Source organism: Ambystoma mexicanum, chromosome 1p (assembly GCF_040938575.1).
Source record: "Ambystoma mexicanum isolate Mex_15411 chromosome 1p, UKY_AmexF1_1, whole genome shotgun sequence".
NCBI classification, from domain to species: Eukaryota; Metazoa; Chordata; class Amphibia; order Caudata; family Ambystomatidae; genus Ambystoma; species Ambystoma mexicanum.
Window position 1 is genome coordinate 824,989,036 of NC_090921.1, and position 16,576 is coordinate 825,005,611.

Sequence of the window (16,576 nt, forward strand, 5' to 3'; positions counted from 1 at the left end):
GCCTAACCTTGCAAATCCTGGAAGACTCTCAGTAGACGTGTTACATACCTCAGTGGGCTTAGCCCCTACCCCTGGGCTGTGTACAGCCTGCAGGCCGCTGCTTGGGATCCTGCAAAAGTTGCTCAGTGTTATTCTCATTCGAGATTCATTAAATAAACACCAGAATAGGGCCAAAGTCACACATGTTATGCAAGTAACAAGACACAAAGTGGTTTGTGCTGCGTGGTATGTAACGCTATTTTACTAAGCTCTGATGTGCAGCGCCGAGTGGCAATGTTATGTTATTTGTGTTAAAAAGGCGCCTTCTACTAAGGCCGACAGAATTCTGACCATCGAAGCACGCTTTGGCTGCACAACCTCGTTGTACCTAAATTCAACCTTTAGATGGCAGGAGGAGCCAGTTGCCCTGCCCAAGATGCCAAACGCTGGAACTCCCTTCCCATTCCCCTCAGACAAGAACCCTCCTTCATCACCATCAAAGCTAAAATAAAAGAATGGCTGAGCAACACACCTTCTCCACCGTAGGCCATCACGACCACCTTTTTACTCTTGTACTACGGTCCTAAGTGTACTTTAATTTGCACTGACCCCTCTGTAACCAGGGTCCTTTCTGTAATTCTTCTGTAATTATTCTTGCCACTGCCGCTTATTGTAAATGTACTCTGCCTTACCTTGTACGTAACCCCAAGTATTTCAAGCGCCCAGCTACCTGATGGTTCTGTGCGCGATACAACTAATAAACACAAAATACAAATACTACAACCTGACCCACTGCGCCCCATTTTGCTGCATTGTCACCCAGGTGGCGCTGTGAATGAAGGGTGTGATGCCCCTTGAAATTGGGCCTAGGTTTCAGAGGATAGCGCAGGGGAAACGTGCTCGTCTTGGAAGCAAGATGACCCAAAGCAACACAGGTTCAATCCGCGGATACGCGCTTAGAAATCTCTGGGTATTAAGCAGGTTATAAATAACCAATTACAATACAATTATAACCAACAAGCCATCTCTCCCCATTTCTTTCATCAACTGAGCCCCCACTGCTTGCAGACCCAGTTGTTGCTACTAGGTCTGGGAAAGATCTGGGGCTAAGCTAATGTCAGGAATGTCTGGATCTGGTGCTAGCTAGTCTTTTGGTTGTAACTCCTGAGCTTCCATCTGGGGTTAAAACCAAAAGACCCGGGGCTATAGTCCCTCAGGCCCCCTAGCAACGCCTCTGCCTGCTGGATGGTGGAATGCGTGCACATCCGGGACTAAAACCAAAAGACCTGGGGCTATAATTCATCAGCCCCCCTAGCAACGCCTCTGCACGCAGGATGGTGGAATGCATGTCCATCCGGGGGAAAACCAAAAGACCCATGGCTAAAGTTTCTCAGCCCCACCTAGCAACTCCTCTGCCTGCAGGATGGTGGAATGCGTGCACATCCGGGACTAAAACCAAAAGACCCGGGGCTATAGTTCCTCAGCCCCCCTAGCAACGCCTCTGCACGCATGATGGTGGAATGCGTGCACATCCGGGGCTAAAACCAAAAGACCCAGGGCTATAGTTCCTCAGCCCCCTCTAGCAACGCCTTTGCGTGCAGGATGGTGGAATGCGTGTCCATCCGGGGGAAAACCAAAAGACCCGGGGCTATAGTTCCTCAGCCCCCCTAGCAACGCCTCTGCAAGCAGGATGGTGGAATGTGTGCAGATCCGGGGCTAAAACCAAAACCCGGGGCTATAGTTCCTCAGCCCCCTCTAGCAACGCCTCTGCGTGCAGGATGGTGGAACGCGTGTCCATCGGGGGAAAACCAAAAGACCCGTGGCTATAGTTTCTCAGCCCCACCTAGCAACTCCTCTACCTGCAGGATGGTGGAATGCGTGCACATCCGGGACTAAAACCAAAAGACCCGGGGCTATAGTTCCTCAGCCCCCCTAGCAACGCCTCTGCACGCATGATGGTGGAATGCGTGCACATCCGGGGCTAAAACCAAAAGACCCAGGGCTATAGTTCCTCAGCCCCCTCTAGCAACGCCTTTGCGTGCAGGATGGTGGAACGCGTGTCCATGGGGGGAAACCAAAAGACCCGTGGCTATAGTTTCTCAGCCCCACCTAGCAACTCCTCTGCCTGCAGGATGGTGGAATGCGTGCACATCCGGGACTAAAACCAAAAGACCCGGGGCTATAGTTCCTCAGCCCCCCTAGCAACGCCTCTGCACGCATGATGGTGGAATGCGTGCACATCCGGGGCTAAAACCAAAAGACCCAGGGCTATAGTTTCTCGGCCCCCCTAGCAACGACTCTGCGCGCAGGATGGTGGAATGCGTGCCATCCGGGGCTGAATCCAAAAGACCCGGGGCTATAGTTCCTCGCCGCCCCCCCCCCCCCCCACCCACGCCCCCAGCAACGCCTCTGCGCGCAGGATGGTGGAATGCGAAGAAGGCGCAGGTAAGTGGCGCGGCATCAGGGCGCGGGCCGTGCAGAGGAATGCCCGCCTGCACGGGAAGAAGAGGTTAATTTCCAGCATCCGCTCGGTCAGGCCACGCTGGTGCGCCTGCCGACAGGCCCGCGTCGTCGAATCGCGTCTGCAGGCCCTCCAAGCGAAGTGGGGGATAGCATCAGATAGCTCATTTAATAAGGCGCCCGGGACTCGGCATAACTCATACGCGCAGCCGGGGAGGGGAGGGCCGCGGAGTGGGGAGGCCGGGGTCTGCTGGAGGGAAGGCGCCCCGCGCTATGTATAGTGCTGCAGTGTTATGACTGTGTATTTTAATGGAATATCTAGTTCTGCTCTATGGGAAAGGAGCTAAAAATAGCAGCCGTGGGTCTCGGAGGGCTGCTCAGTCTGTGACAGTAACTGCAAGGCTCCGGAGCGCGGGCACAGATCTGCAGGGCTGCACCGGGGGAGCAGATGCGATGCAGAGCCCAGGAGCGCGTATAGTCCCCCATTTCGGTCTCTAATTCGGGCGCTATATGCCATGCTGCATAGGCACGGGCACCTTGGTAAATATAGTCGCCTGCGCCTATAAATATCACCGTGGCGAGGCATGAGAGCTTGGCGGTGCTGGACGCTGGGGATGCAGGAGGCTGTGCTCGGGGCGAGAAGCCGGCGCTGCCCCGTGGAGCCCAGAGGAAGGCGGACCTCGGCGACCAGGTACTGTGCTTCCAAGGGACGACTGCGCCCACACCTGTGCCAGCAGCTCAGCCCTCGGGGACCGAAGGGGGGCATCGCGCCCTTCATTCACGCTAGGGGGGGGCAGTGTGTCCTGGTGCGCAGTGGGGCGCAATGGGGCGCAGTGGGTCCTGGTGGGGTGCAGTCAACGAATGCGCGCGTCTGTGGGCAATAACCAAGATGCTCGCACCATCTCAGTAAACCGTGCCCAGGTTTAGAGGTGGCACAGGGATGGCTCTATTCTCGCTCCGCCGGCTGCACCTCCCGTACCACAGCAGCACCTGGTGCAGCCCATGAGGGCACTAGTCCTGCCGTGCCGACTCTCACTGCCGCCCATACACCCCGCAGCGCAATCACTGAACCACCGCTACTGCCGACACCTGAGTGCAGGTTAGAATGATGCTGGTAGCTGTAGAGCGCCCACCTGCCGCTGCCTCGCAGCGCAAATCTATACCCGGAGTTATGTCTATGATGAATATGGCTATATATTATGTATGTGTATATATATATATATATATATATATATATATATATATATATATATATATATATATATATATTTATCCATTGTACTGGGCCGCTATCTTGTAACCCTTAAGTAAGCCTGCATACATATTCTTCTCAGCGCCTCTATGCCCTTGGGTTGTAGCGCGCTAGCTATACAAATACTAAAATAAATTAAAAAAATTAAAATATATATATATATATATATATATATATATATATATATATATATATACACACATGTGTGTATATGTAGCTATATATAGCCATATTCATCATATACATATATATATATATGCATAATCATATATCATGTTACACAATCATGATTCACATACTCTATAACTCTACTCATCTTATGATCCGCTAAACGTGATGCATATTAGACTATCAGAAAATATCCATTTCCCACGAGACACTCTAAGCAGGACACACGCTCCCTACAAGCCTTTATCAAGGGATTTCGCCCCAGAAACAAGACAGGAGCAGCAGCACGGGGTAGGCGCACTCTCCGGTCATTGGTAGTGTGTGGTGTTCTGCGTCTGTGTGTGTGTGCAGAAAGAGGGGGATACCCGCCAGAGAGGGGGACAAAGGACATGGAAGACCTATATATATATATATATATGTATATATATATGTGTGTGTCTGCATTTATTTATATATTTAGAAACATCATATAGAAAGACCGGGGGTGGTCGAGGGATACATGGCCAGCTGGATACACACACAGAACGCATTGCCTAGAGATGGACAGAGGGTGGGAGAGGCGGACTCGCAGGGACACATAGAAGGGCACATCTAGAGACAGGTAGACAGAGAGGCAGGGCGATGTAGATAGATTGATCAATAGACTGATAAACATATATATCGATAGGTAGATGCATTAGATAGGCAGGCAGGGTGAGCTATATCGATAGATTGATCGATATGGAGATAGATTCCGAGATCAGATAATCAGACAGAGAGATATATAGATCGTAGATCGACCGATGGGTAGGTGGATGGATTAGATATGCAGGTAGGTCTCTTTCCTTCCCCGCTGATGCCTGGACACACTGGAACCCGTCCTGGTCTGGCTGAATTTCGAGCAAGCCCTCCCCGTGGCAGACGGTCCCGTGCACCGCCTCTCTGCCCTAGATGCGGGGGCTGTATTCCGATCACATGTCGCCGAAGGCAGACATCCCGCCCTGCGGCTGCCGGGGTAGGAACACGGAGGGGGGTACATCTGCCAATGCCCAGGGGGAGCAGCCCTCTTTTTAGGCAAGTGGTCACAGGCAACGCTGCAGCGCTCCGCACCATGTGGGGATTGGAACGGAGCGCTATATTGTTGCGGCTCTGTGCCCGCCTCACTGCGCCTGGCGTGTCCACCTGCGACATCGCCGTGCACTCCGCAGAGACCGCCGCCTGGATGGTGGGCTACACACCATCAGCGTATCTGTGTTCATTCGATGATAGAAATGAACACCCTCCCCCCCGCAGAACGCGCTAATAATCAGGTCGCGTGGCCAGCGACTCCCCCTTTAAGCGCCTAATTACAGCCCAGCATCGTCTTCGTCGCCTGCACCCATTGGCGCAGCGCTCGCCACGGACCGTATTGCCGCGAGATACTTACATTAAGTAGTAGGTGTTTTTATTACCAACGGTACTCATTTCTTTGACCTCGGGCGGATGAAAGGCGGAGCCGGCCCTGGCAGGATCCAGCCCAGCGGGCCGCAGGTTCCTTGTGGTGGCTGCAGACACTAATCCTGTAGGGCCTACTTACCGGCTGGCCGTGTGGGGCCGCTTATGGTAATGTATAGAGTCGGTATAGATCGAGTTGATTGTCTCTAAAGAACCAGGTCTTGAGTGTTGCTTTTTAATACAAAAAATAAATATATATATATATAAAGGCCACGGGGCCTCTTGGTACAAACAAGGGGCATGCTTTGGAATATAGCAGGTGAGACAGGCATGGCTGACTGTTGGCGAAGCAGGGGCTTCCTTCCGTTTTCATCAAATGGAGGCATAAAACATGAGTCGTTTAACGTACACGTTTTATTTACATTACATTGCATATTACAGTGAATATTGATCGCCTAAAACGCGAGCTTGCGATCCTATTATGTGTTGCTGTGCACCCAAGGCGTGTGTCAAAGGCCTGTAACACACACAAAATTGTGTTTCATGACCCATTTGCATGGCCCCCGACAAGGCTCCGAGCCCCAAATATACGTCACTAGTTATCTCCCGGGCACTTCGGCCCGTGATATGATGTCTCGCTGGGCCTGGCCCGCGACAGATGCTGGCCTCGGCTCGCGCCAGGCTCCGCGACAGATGAGGCTGGCTCTCCTCTGGCAACATCTGCAGCTACGCCTTCCCCTGGGGAGGAAAGGGAACGGGGGCAAGTAGGTTAGAAATGTATAACTTCGAAGTTTAGGGGAACCCTGGGCAGAAATCCTCCGTGGGGGGCAACCGGGTAAGTTGTAAATGGTGCCTTGAATTCACGTATGAGGATATAGAGGATATCAAAATAAGGAGCGAGGAATCCCCGGGTAGACACTTGACGACACCTAACGTCACTAGTGTCTAGTTCTATCTCATCCGGGGTAGGATAGACAAAAAGATAGGAGAAATAGAACAAAAATGAACAGGACCTCTGAAAAAGGTTACAGTGTACGCTAAAGAAATACGGCCACTAAAAAAAAAAACATTTTTAATCAAAACACAAAATTAAATTGTTAAAACAAGTATTAAATCTACAGTTGTGTGAAATAATAGTCAAGAATTATCCAATGTCATACATTTCACACCATATATCATAGGAAACATAAACCTCTTAATGGAGAATGGATTGTTAACATAAGTACAAAAACAGTAGTAAGTCACTGTGTACAGTTTGCAATTGGTTCGCAAAAGTTCCAATTCCATAGGACTCTGATGTTATGCAGAGTCATACAGTCTCAATATAGAGGATATCATTGGGCGATCTAGTAGGTCAAGGGCTGGTGGGCCAAATTTACTGTCCAACATTATTCAAATACTCTCCTGCCATGTGGTCAAGCGCATTGTATATGTTATTTAGGGATATTTCTGTAGGCAGCGGACTCCGGACTCATGGAAGTACGCCTTTGTGATTCCCATACATAAAAAGAGCAAGAGCAATGTATCAATGCCATGCAATTCTCGGCCGATTACTCTTTTAGATGTTGATTAGAACATTTTTGCTGGATTATTCTGATATAAATTGGAGGACCGGGCCAGGGAAATTGGGTTGCTGAGTATATATCAGCCAGGTTTCAGGAGTAATATGACAACGGACTGCAATGGCTTCCGGTCGGGCTGCATTCAGAAGTTGCCATGGGGGATATGATGTGATATGATAATTTATATAGCGTCTATACACAGTGTGTTTCAAAGCGCGTCAAGGCAAGGGAGGGAACAAGGGAAAATACAATGACATTCTTACAGGCCATGAACAGTAAGGATGTGAAATTAACTATTGTACTCGGCCTGGCGACATTTCAGATAGTGCAAGAGCTAAGACATAGATAAGGGAGGGGGAGAGTGGGAAGGAAATGGAAACAGACAGGTGACTACTGTAACAGGCCTGACGACATTTCTGGTAGAGCGGGAGAAAACAAAAGGTGAGGGAGAGGGGTGCAGAAAGGGAGTGGAGGAACAAAACAAGCGACTATCGTACTAGGCCTGAAGACATTTCAGATAGTGCTGGGGGGGCAACAAGTAAATTGAGGGGGGGGAGACAGACAAGGTTGCTATTATACTAGGTTCAGGGACAATTCTGATAGAGTAAGTGCATAGAAGAAAGTAAGGGGAGGAGGGGAGGAGATAGGAAAAGAGAGCAAGCAGTCAAAAAGAGTGAAGAAGCAAGAGGCGAGAGTGAATACAATTGCAGAAGTCAGTAGTAACGCATAATGTTGCAAGCCAGGATACAAGATGAAGACGGGAAAAGCATGATTCAGGGCCACCATGAGGAAGGGTGACACAACATGAATCAATGAAGTCCATAAAATTCAAATCCATCACTGGCCACAAAACGGTGATGGTGAAACCAGAATGTATAAGGACAGACTCCTGCAGAAGTAGGCTGGAGGGAGTGAGGGGGAGCAGGGTAGAAGCATCAACCAAAACAGGCAACACCTGTGTGCGAGAAGGGGGGGCACAAGGGAACATCACAGGGGGACCAGAGGGGTGGGGATGGACTGTGGGGACAGAGGGAGGAAACACATGTTGATGCATCCTTACCTGCTGCCTGAGCAGGGGTTTCGGCCCTGGATCCTCCTGGTCCAAACAGGTCCAAACAGGAATTGCCCTTTTCTTCAACTGCCCTTCGCTTTGGATGGCCAGGTGAAAGATGCCCTTGATCTAAGAGTTAAGAACAGGAAGGGCTAAGAAGGTGGGCGGTGCTTAGGCCAGGTGACCTAGATCCACTTGCACCTGCTCTCCATATGCAAAGGAAAAGAGGCTGCAGGGCTCCTTACGTAGGGAAAAAGAGCAGCAACCAGGAAGGCACCAGGTGGGCGGGGTTTGCTAAGAGGGGAAAAAGAGCAGCAACCAGGAAGGCGCCAGTTGGGCAGGATTTAGGCCAGGTGACCAAGATCCACTTGCACCTGCCTCCCATCTGCAAAGGAAAAGAGGCTGGAGGGCTCTTTGAGTCGGGAAAAAGAGCATCAACCAGGAAGGCACCAGGTGGGAGGGTGCTAAATATTGAAAAAGAGCGGCAACCAGGAAGGCACCAGGTGGGCAGTGCTTAGGCAAGGTGACCAAGATCCACTTGCACCTGCCCCCCATCTGCAAGGAAAAGAGGATGGGGGGTCCTTAAGTAGGGAAAAAGAGCAGCAACTAGGAAGGCATCAGGTGGGGGGTGCTTAGGCCAGGTGAACTAGATCAACTTGCACTTGCTCCCCATCTGCAAGGGAAAAGAGGCCGGTGGGCTCCTTACGTAGGGAAAAAGAGCGGCAACCAGTAAGGCACCAGGTGGGCGAGGCTTGCTAAGTGGGGAAAAAGAGCAGCACCCAGGAAGGTGCCAGGTGGGCGGGGCTTAGGCCAGGTGACCAAGATCCACTTGCACCTGCTCCCCATCTGCAAAGGAAAAGAGGCTAGAGGGCTCCTTAAGTAGGGAAGAAGAGTGGCAACCAGGAAGGCACTAGGTGGGAGGGGCTTGCTAAGCGGGGAAAAAGAGCAGCAACCAGGAAGGCACTAGGTGGGCGTTGCTTAGGGAAGAAGGCTTTGCCCATATATTCGGTTTCTTTTGATCTATCTAACACATTCGATTTTGTGGATCGAGACATTTTGTGGTCGAAACTGAATAGGTGGGGACTGCCACCAGGTCTGTTGAAAATCCTGATTTGTCTTCTTGAGGGGACCACGGTCCAGGTTAGGTTCAATAACAAAGGGACTGTGTTAAGGCAGGCGGTTGTTAGAAATGGCCTCTGGCACGGGTGCATTCTGGCACCTTGCCTTTTTGACTTATATGTTGCCGATATTCGCAAGACCTTAATGAGAGTGTCTTTTTTACTCCCTAAAATCGGGGAGCTTCGCCTGGATGATTTATGCTGACGATTTTGTTTTATTTGACTGCACGCCTTTTGGGTTGCAGCGGTTAATTGCCACTTTTGCTCTTTATATGGAGGCTAACAGATTTCAAATGTATCCCTCTAAGACCCATCTGCTGAATTTCTGCCAAAAGGTAAAGAAATGCAAATTTGCTTGGCACATTAATAACACGAGATTGGCCATCACAGATAACATTAGGTACTTTGGGATTTCCAATTTCACCGCATCCTATTAAGTTTTACCACCGAGATATTCTTGAAAGAAAACTAAAATGTTGGCTGCACAGATGGTCAAGATTAATGCCAAATATGGTACATTTTCCATGCCACCCATGCTGAAATCTTCCATTGGGAAAGTTGTGACCAAATTGCTTCATGGGTTCTTGTGAAGCTTTGCTGTGGAGAAGAGTGCCTTATTTCACCCCCCCGCATGTGCTCCGCTGGCAGCCATCCGGCATGAGCTAGGGTTGCAGTGTTCTCCAGTAAGAGCTTTGTGTTCGGGCTTGACCAGTGCTCAGCCTGTGTGATCGGGTATACACCTGTGTAAATTTAAGGGTTACTGTCTAACCCTGTTGTCTAGGTTGGAATTATCTAAGGAGGTATTGATAGAGAACCCGGCAAATGTCAAAACAACTATACTATTACAGGATTGGATTCAGACGAGGGAGGTTCTGGGAATTATACTTTATATGCGTATCTTTTTTTTACCCATACGCGATATGCGGGTGAGGATTCCTTTTTATTTGTTTTATTTTTATTAAGCATTTGTAAGGTGCTTTATACAGCAGAATTGTGTTTCAAAGCACTACAAATGGGAAGGGAACAGGGGAAATAATAACAGTGGCAAAACAATAATAACAGTCGTGGTCCTACTTGGCTTTGTGGCATTTGGCCGTGCAAGTGCATTGGGGGAAGTGCAGGGGAAGGGGCAGTGCAGTGGGTGGCGGGGTGCTGTTGACTGGGAGAAAGGGCCTGGGGTCCTGTGGGATTCATGACGATCAGGCCACCAGTCATAGCTGCAGTGGGGTGAAAGAGGGAAGAGGTAGAGAAGAGCTGAGATTTTAGCAGTTTCTGAACCTTGAGGAGGTCCGGCTGAAGTCTGAAAGGGGCAGGGAGGCTTTTCCAGAGGGAGGCTCCAGCCAAGAAAAGGTAACTGCCCCCCAATTTGTGCTTGGAGAAGTGTTTGACTGTTAAGAGAGTTGGAGTTAAAGGAGCGTAGGGCTCTAGCAGGGGAGTATTTAGGGAGGGAAAGTTGTAGATAGTGTGATCCCAGGCCCCAGATGCCTGGTGGATGATGCAGAGGGTCTTGAAGTTGATCTTTGCAGCCACCGGGAGCCTTTCAGGGCAGGACAGATACAGTCCCTGTGCTTGATGCTAAGGATACCTCCTTCAGCCCTATTCTAGATTAGCAGGAGGGCGCACAGGGAGGAAAGAGGGAGATTGAGACAGAGGCTGTTGCAGTAATCAAGCCTGGAGAGGACCAGACCTCTAGTGGCATTGAGCTTCTGGAGGAAGGTGAGAAAAGGAAGAATGCCTCTGAGGAGGTGGAGCTGTAAGTGGGACTTCTTGGTAAGGACCCTGATGTGAGGGGTGAAGGAGAGAGCAGAGTCAAAAATGACCCTGAGGGGTTTGGCCTCACAAGATGGTGGGGGTAGAGGGCCCAACTTTTATGAGGTTTTGTTTTAAGGTTCTTTTAACAAATGAAATAGTAAATAGTGTGTGTTCGGAAGGGCATCCCCCCTGATTTGGCCGATGGCAGATGCTGTAGACACCTGTATATAAAAGAGAACTTACATCCCCTACTTTTGAATTGTCCCACCATGCTGCCATTACGTAGCCTACTTGAAAAAATGTTTTATGATTTATTCCATGTGGATTCTGAGACTCTTTGGTGGAATATGCTGGGTGGCACTTCAGTGGCTTTATCTCATGCGGTGGTGAGATTCTTAAAGGCCTGTCAATTTGTATAGGGGGAATATGTTTTTAAAAAAACTAGTAAGGAATAATATGTGTATTGTCTTAATGGAGAAATGTATTTTATTTGTGAAGGAACTGTTTTAATCGTGTTGTTCTTATCGTAAACATGTGTTTTAAACCATACACAATCAAATAAATCAATAACTTCAAAGTTGTGCTACATTTCTATACCCTTGAGCACTCAATGGGCAGAGGAGGGCTGGTCAGTGAGGAAATCTGCAGTCTACCCTACGGACTACTCAACAAATGGTGCCTCTGAGAGGCCTTTGGGGCTTACCTAATGGGAAATCTGAAAAATGATCAACAGGATGGTGCCTCCGAAAGACAGTTGGGACTGGCCTACAGGGAATTCAGCAGACTACTCAACAAATGGTGCCTCTGAGAGTTCTTTCGGGTAACCTACTTGAAAATCTGAAAAGTTATCACCAGGCCCGGTGCCTCCAAAAGACAGTTGGGTCTGACCTACAGGGAATTGTACAGACTACTTAATAGGCCCATGCCGCTGAGAGGCTCTTGAGCTTGCCCACTGTGAAATGTGAGAAATACTCAACAAGCTAGAGCCTCCAAAAACAATTGGAGCTGGAGTATTGGGGTATCTGAAAACTGCACAACTGGCCGGTGCCTCTGACAGGAGTTTGAGGCTTGCAGGTAGGGCATTCTAGAGATTGTTTGATAGGCTGGTGCCATCGAGAGCCCACTGTTGCTGGCCTACATGGACATCTGAAAACTACTCAACATGCTGGTGCCTCTGGGAAGTACTAGTTGCTAGCCTTCAGGGAATTCTTGAAATTACTTGATAGGCCGGTGCCTATGAGAAGCTGTTGAGACTAGCGTATAGGGAATTCTGGAAACTAGTCAACAGGCCAGTGCATCTGAGAAGCTGTTGAGGCTAGTCTCTGGGGAATTATGGAAACTACATAACAGGCTGATACCTCTGAGAAGGGGTTTAGTCTATCTTACAGGGAATTCTGCAAACTACTCAACAGGCTGGTACCTCTGAGAAGGAGTTGAGTCTATTTTATAGGGAATTCTGGAAACTAGTCAACAGGTTGGTGCCTCTGAGAAGTGGTTGAGGCTAGCCTTTTGGGAATTTTGGAAACTACTTGATCATCCGATGCCTCTGAAAAGCCATTCGGGCTATCCTATGGAGAATTCTGGAGACTGCTGAACAGGATGATGCATCTGAGAGGGCTTGGGTCTAGGCTACTGGGAATTTTGTAAACTACTTGATAGGCCAGTGCTTTGGAGCAGCCATTGGGGGCTGAAGCGCATTGCTCCCTAGGAATTCAGCATACAGTTATAACTACTTACTCTCAGGTAAAATATCGCCAAATGAAGGTGGCATCTTTTGAGGGCCTATCCATCATTGTACAGCAACAAAGGCAGCACTTGAAGTCTTACTTGTGTGGACGGAGATGCTTTACAAACAAACACAGGAAGAAAGAAAATTGATAGGAAACCTTATGTCCAAGCATTGAATCCATTTTGTAATTTGACCAAATATTGATATGTTCATTGTTCTGCTCGACGCGTCCCTGTTCTGAAAAAAAGCTTGGTGCCATTTTTCATTTAAGGGCCGGAGGGGGTGTAGCCCTGATCTTCCCCGAGTGGATTTCCCTTCTCTATCATCCCCACTCAGACTTACTCCTCTTTTGAATGCCTCGTCTGCAGGCTCTCTCTCTCTCCTAGCCACTCTCTTACTGTTGCTACTCTCTACTGCCCCCCCTGGTCAAATCACCTCTTTTCTCTCTGAGTAGGCAGACCTATCCTCCTCCCTCCTGGGCTCAACCACTCAACTCCTCCTCCTTGGTGACCTCAACATCCATCTTGATTCTCCCTGTTCCTCATCTGCGTTCTTTCACGACCTCTGCCATTCACTCTCCCTCTCTATCCTCCCCTCTGACCCGACTCACTCTGCTGGTCACTCACTTGATGTCTTGCTCTCCTCTGGCATCCCCCTCTCTATTCCCCTCACGATTCATCTCTCCTGGAGTGATCACTGTCTCCTCTCCTCCCATCTCTCCATCTCCTCCCCACAAGCCAAGCCTAGCCCAAGATTGCCACCCACCTTCTTGGACATCCGGCCCATGAAGCGTGTGCCAGTTGAGGCTTTTGCCACCACTTTCTCTCCCCCCTCCACTCCTGGCTGATTCATACCCTGGCACACCCTGACACAGCCCTGTCTCTGCTTTACTCCTCTATTTCTGCTACTCTTGATGCTCTTGCCCCTGTCATGAGGATCCGTTTGAAGTCCAAAGCCAAGTGCAACTCTTGGTATGACTCTGACCTTGCTACACTCAAACGTAAGTGCAGGGAGGCCGAGAGAAAATGGAGGGCTTCTTGCTCATTCTCTGACAAATGGCCTGCCGCCTGCTCCAAAGGCAATACTGACTCTCTGTCCGCACCAAGAAGAGATTCCACATTCCACCCCGCGTCTCTGCGGCATCTAACAACTCGGTTGAACTCTTTAAAATCTGTAAGAAGCTGACCAAGCCTGCTGCAATCTCCACCCCTCCTCTCGCCTCCCAGGCTCTTTGCAATGCCCTTGCCTCTGTTTTTATCTCTAAAACCCAGGACATATTGTTCACCCTCCCCTCCACTCCCCCTCCTCTCCACTCTCCTTCTCTGCCTACTGACTCACCTTCACCTACTCACCTCCCTCTTTTTCCTCCTTTCCTCCTTTCTCTCCTGATGAGGTCTCTAGACAAGTCAGATCTATGAAAGCCTAATCAAAACAGGTCCATCACTGTTCCTCTAAAACCATTAAGGACCACATTGATACCCTTGCTCCAGCCTTTGCCAATTTCTGCAACCTCTTCTTTGCCTCATGATCCTTCCCTCCCCTCTGAAGCACTCCCTTGTGCATCCTCTCCTAAAGAAACCCACAGCTGATCCTTCTTGTCCAGCTAACCATTGCCCAATTTCCATCATTCCCTTTTTGGGTAAACTCCTGGAAAGGCTGGGCATCTCTCAGCTTAACCTTCATTCTGATTCTGTTAACTCTCTCCATGACCACCAATCTGGCTTCAGAGCTGCCAGAAGTACAGACGCTGCTCTCCTGAACATCTGTGAAGACCTGCCCTCTTACCTTGACTCTAACATTCCCTCTGTCCTCATCCTACTTGATCTCTCCTCTGCTTTCGACACAGTCAACCATACCACTCTGCTCAACCATTTCTATGACAACCTGGTTATCACCGATCAGGCTCTGGCATAGTTGACCTCTTTCCTCTCTGATCGACTCTCTCAGGTACAACTTGGGTCCTTCCTATCTTCCATCTCCCTCTCAACCTGTGGTGTTCCCCAGGGGTCTAACCTCTTGTCATGGCTTTTCAACCAATACCTGGCAACTCTCGCCTACTGCATTTTCATTTTCTGTTCAAATTTCCAGTGCTATGCTGAAGACACCCAACTCATTTTCAGGCTTCCTTCAGCCACCTCCTCTCCTTCCTTCATCTCTGATTGCCGCATCGCCATTCAAATTGGTGTGCCGCCCATGATCTTTGTCTAAATGCCAACAAGAGTGAGATCCTCCTTATTGGTGCACCTTCACCATCCTTTCCCCTCACTCTCTGGCCAGCCTCCCTTGCCCCTCCCCCCTCCTGTCCCTACCTACGAGGCTAAGAACTTTGGGGTCATCTTTGACTCTACACTGTCCTTCTCCTCACACATCTCTGACATCTCTAAAAAATCAAACAGCTTACTCCACCTCCTCAGAGGTACTCTGCCTTTCCTCTCCTTCCCTCAGAAGCTCGGTGTCACCCAATATCTGGTACTATCCGGACTGGACTACTGTAACAGCCTCTTTCTAAATCTACCTGCCTACCACTTTCCGTCCTTTACAACTAATCCAGAACAGGACTGCAAGACTTGTCCTTGGCCTCATGCCCTGGGATTGTATCTCTCCAGCTCTGAAATCCCTCCATTGGCTCCCTGTGGATGCAAGGATTACATTTAAAACCCTCTGCATTGTCCACAAGGCCTTCTGAGGGCTGTGTCCAAAATACCTTCAACTATCCCTCTGTAAATACCTCCCCTCTCGAGCCCATCACTCCTCTACTTCTAACTCCCAAAGGGTCAGTCGTTGTTCATTAAAACGTGCTGGGGGTAGATCTCTGTCTTTGGCTGCAGCCTCACTTTGAACAGCCTCCCTGTCACCTTGAAACTTGAGGAGAACCATCTCCGGTTACGGAAGCACCTCATTACCTTCCTCTTCAGCTCTGCATTTTCCCCACTTCTCCCATGCTGATCTGTTTCTCTCTCTCGGCACCGTTCACCTGGCCACCCTCTGTCCGTCGGGCCCAGGTACCTGCTCACCCTGCCACCCTCCTGCTCTGCCTCCGGCCACCCCTTACACTGGGGCCTGTATCTGTACCCATACAGCCCCCACCCACTTTTCTTCTGTACTTATCTGATTTACCCTATCTCACTAACCGAGCACTTGCCACTTGCTGGCTGCACTACCACTGTTTATCACCTTATCTATTTATGTATTGTACTTATTAATATTTATTTAGTTCTCTCCTCTGTTCTGCACTTTCCACTTCTCCCCTTCCATGCACTTTCACCCTTTTCCCTATCCCACGTACTTGCACGTTATTAATGTCACTGGGCCTTTTAAGTTTGCTTTTTTTGTTGTTGTTCTCCCATGTTCCCCTCCGTTTGCCTGGTCGCGCTCTGAAGCACTTGTGTATGTGCGTGATATAAAAAAGCTATAATTTCATTTCATTTCAACTTTCCAAATAAGGCTCTCTTTTACTTGATGCTCAATTGAGAAGATCACGAAAAGGAAGCCACTTGTATTGAGCCCAAAGTTCCCGTATTTAAAGACCCCCCTCTGCTTTGATGTCTGATATGTGCAGACTGGAGCTGCCGAATTCTCACGCATAGCTGGGGAGTCTTAGCCTGGACCTGGAGAGGAATCTACATAATATCACCCTTCAAATCTCACGATATTTCTGTTTGTTATTGATTATTTTCTGTCAACTTCAAGTCCCAGCTTCCTTGCTTGACCTTATGGTGTGACCCTGGCCAAATTGCTTGATCACTTTTCTCCTCAGTTCCCAGATCTGCTAAATGAAGAGTGCTTAGATAGGTATGAAGTGTTTTTTTAAGAACTCAATTTCCATGTACACAGATAAACAGTAGCAAGGGGGTCACTGCCCAAATGGCAACGGGAAATGCATCAAATATTCTGAAGGTGTGCAATGTGGACGGATGAGTGGCATAGCTCACTTAGTTTATGGAAAAGATGTAAAATATGTGAAAGGTGCAGAGCCCATGATCTGATACCTGTCATGGCTCACTCAGCCTTTCAGCAATCCGACAGTGAGAAAATCAGGACTTGATATTTTTGCATGTAATTGAAATAAAATGTATTACATAAAGGCGAGTG

At 49.1% G+C, this 16,576-nt stretch overlaps 1 protein-coding gene across 1 annotated transcript in view; it reads left to right on the forward strand.

The window, feature by feature from the left end:
• Nucleotides 1–2,742: 2,742 nt before the first annotated feature.
• The window catches only part of ANKRD34A (ankyrin repeat domain 34A), a 262,569-nt gene continuing 248,735 nt past the window's right edge, over nt 2,743–16,576 (forward strand). The window contains exon 1 of the mRNA XM_069652615.1: nt 2,743–3,130. The gene's annotated coding sequence lies outside the window, so the exon portion shown is untranslated. The remainder of the gene's footprint in view (nt 3,131–16,576) is intronic.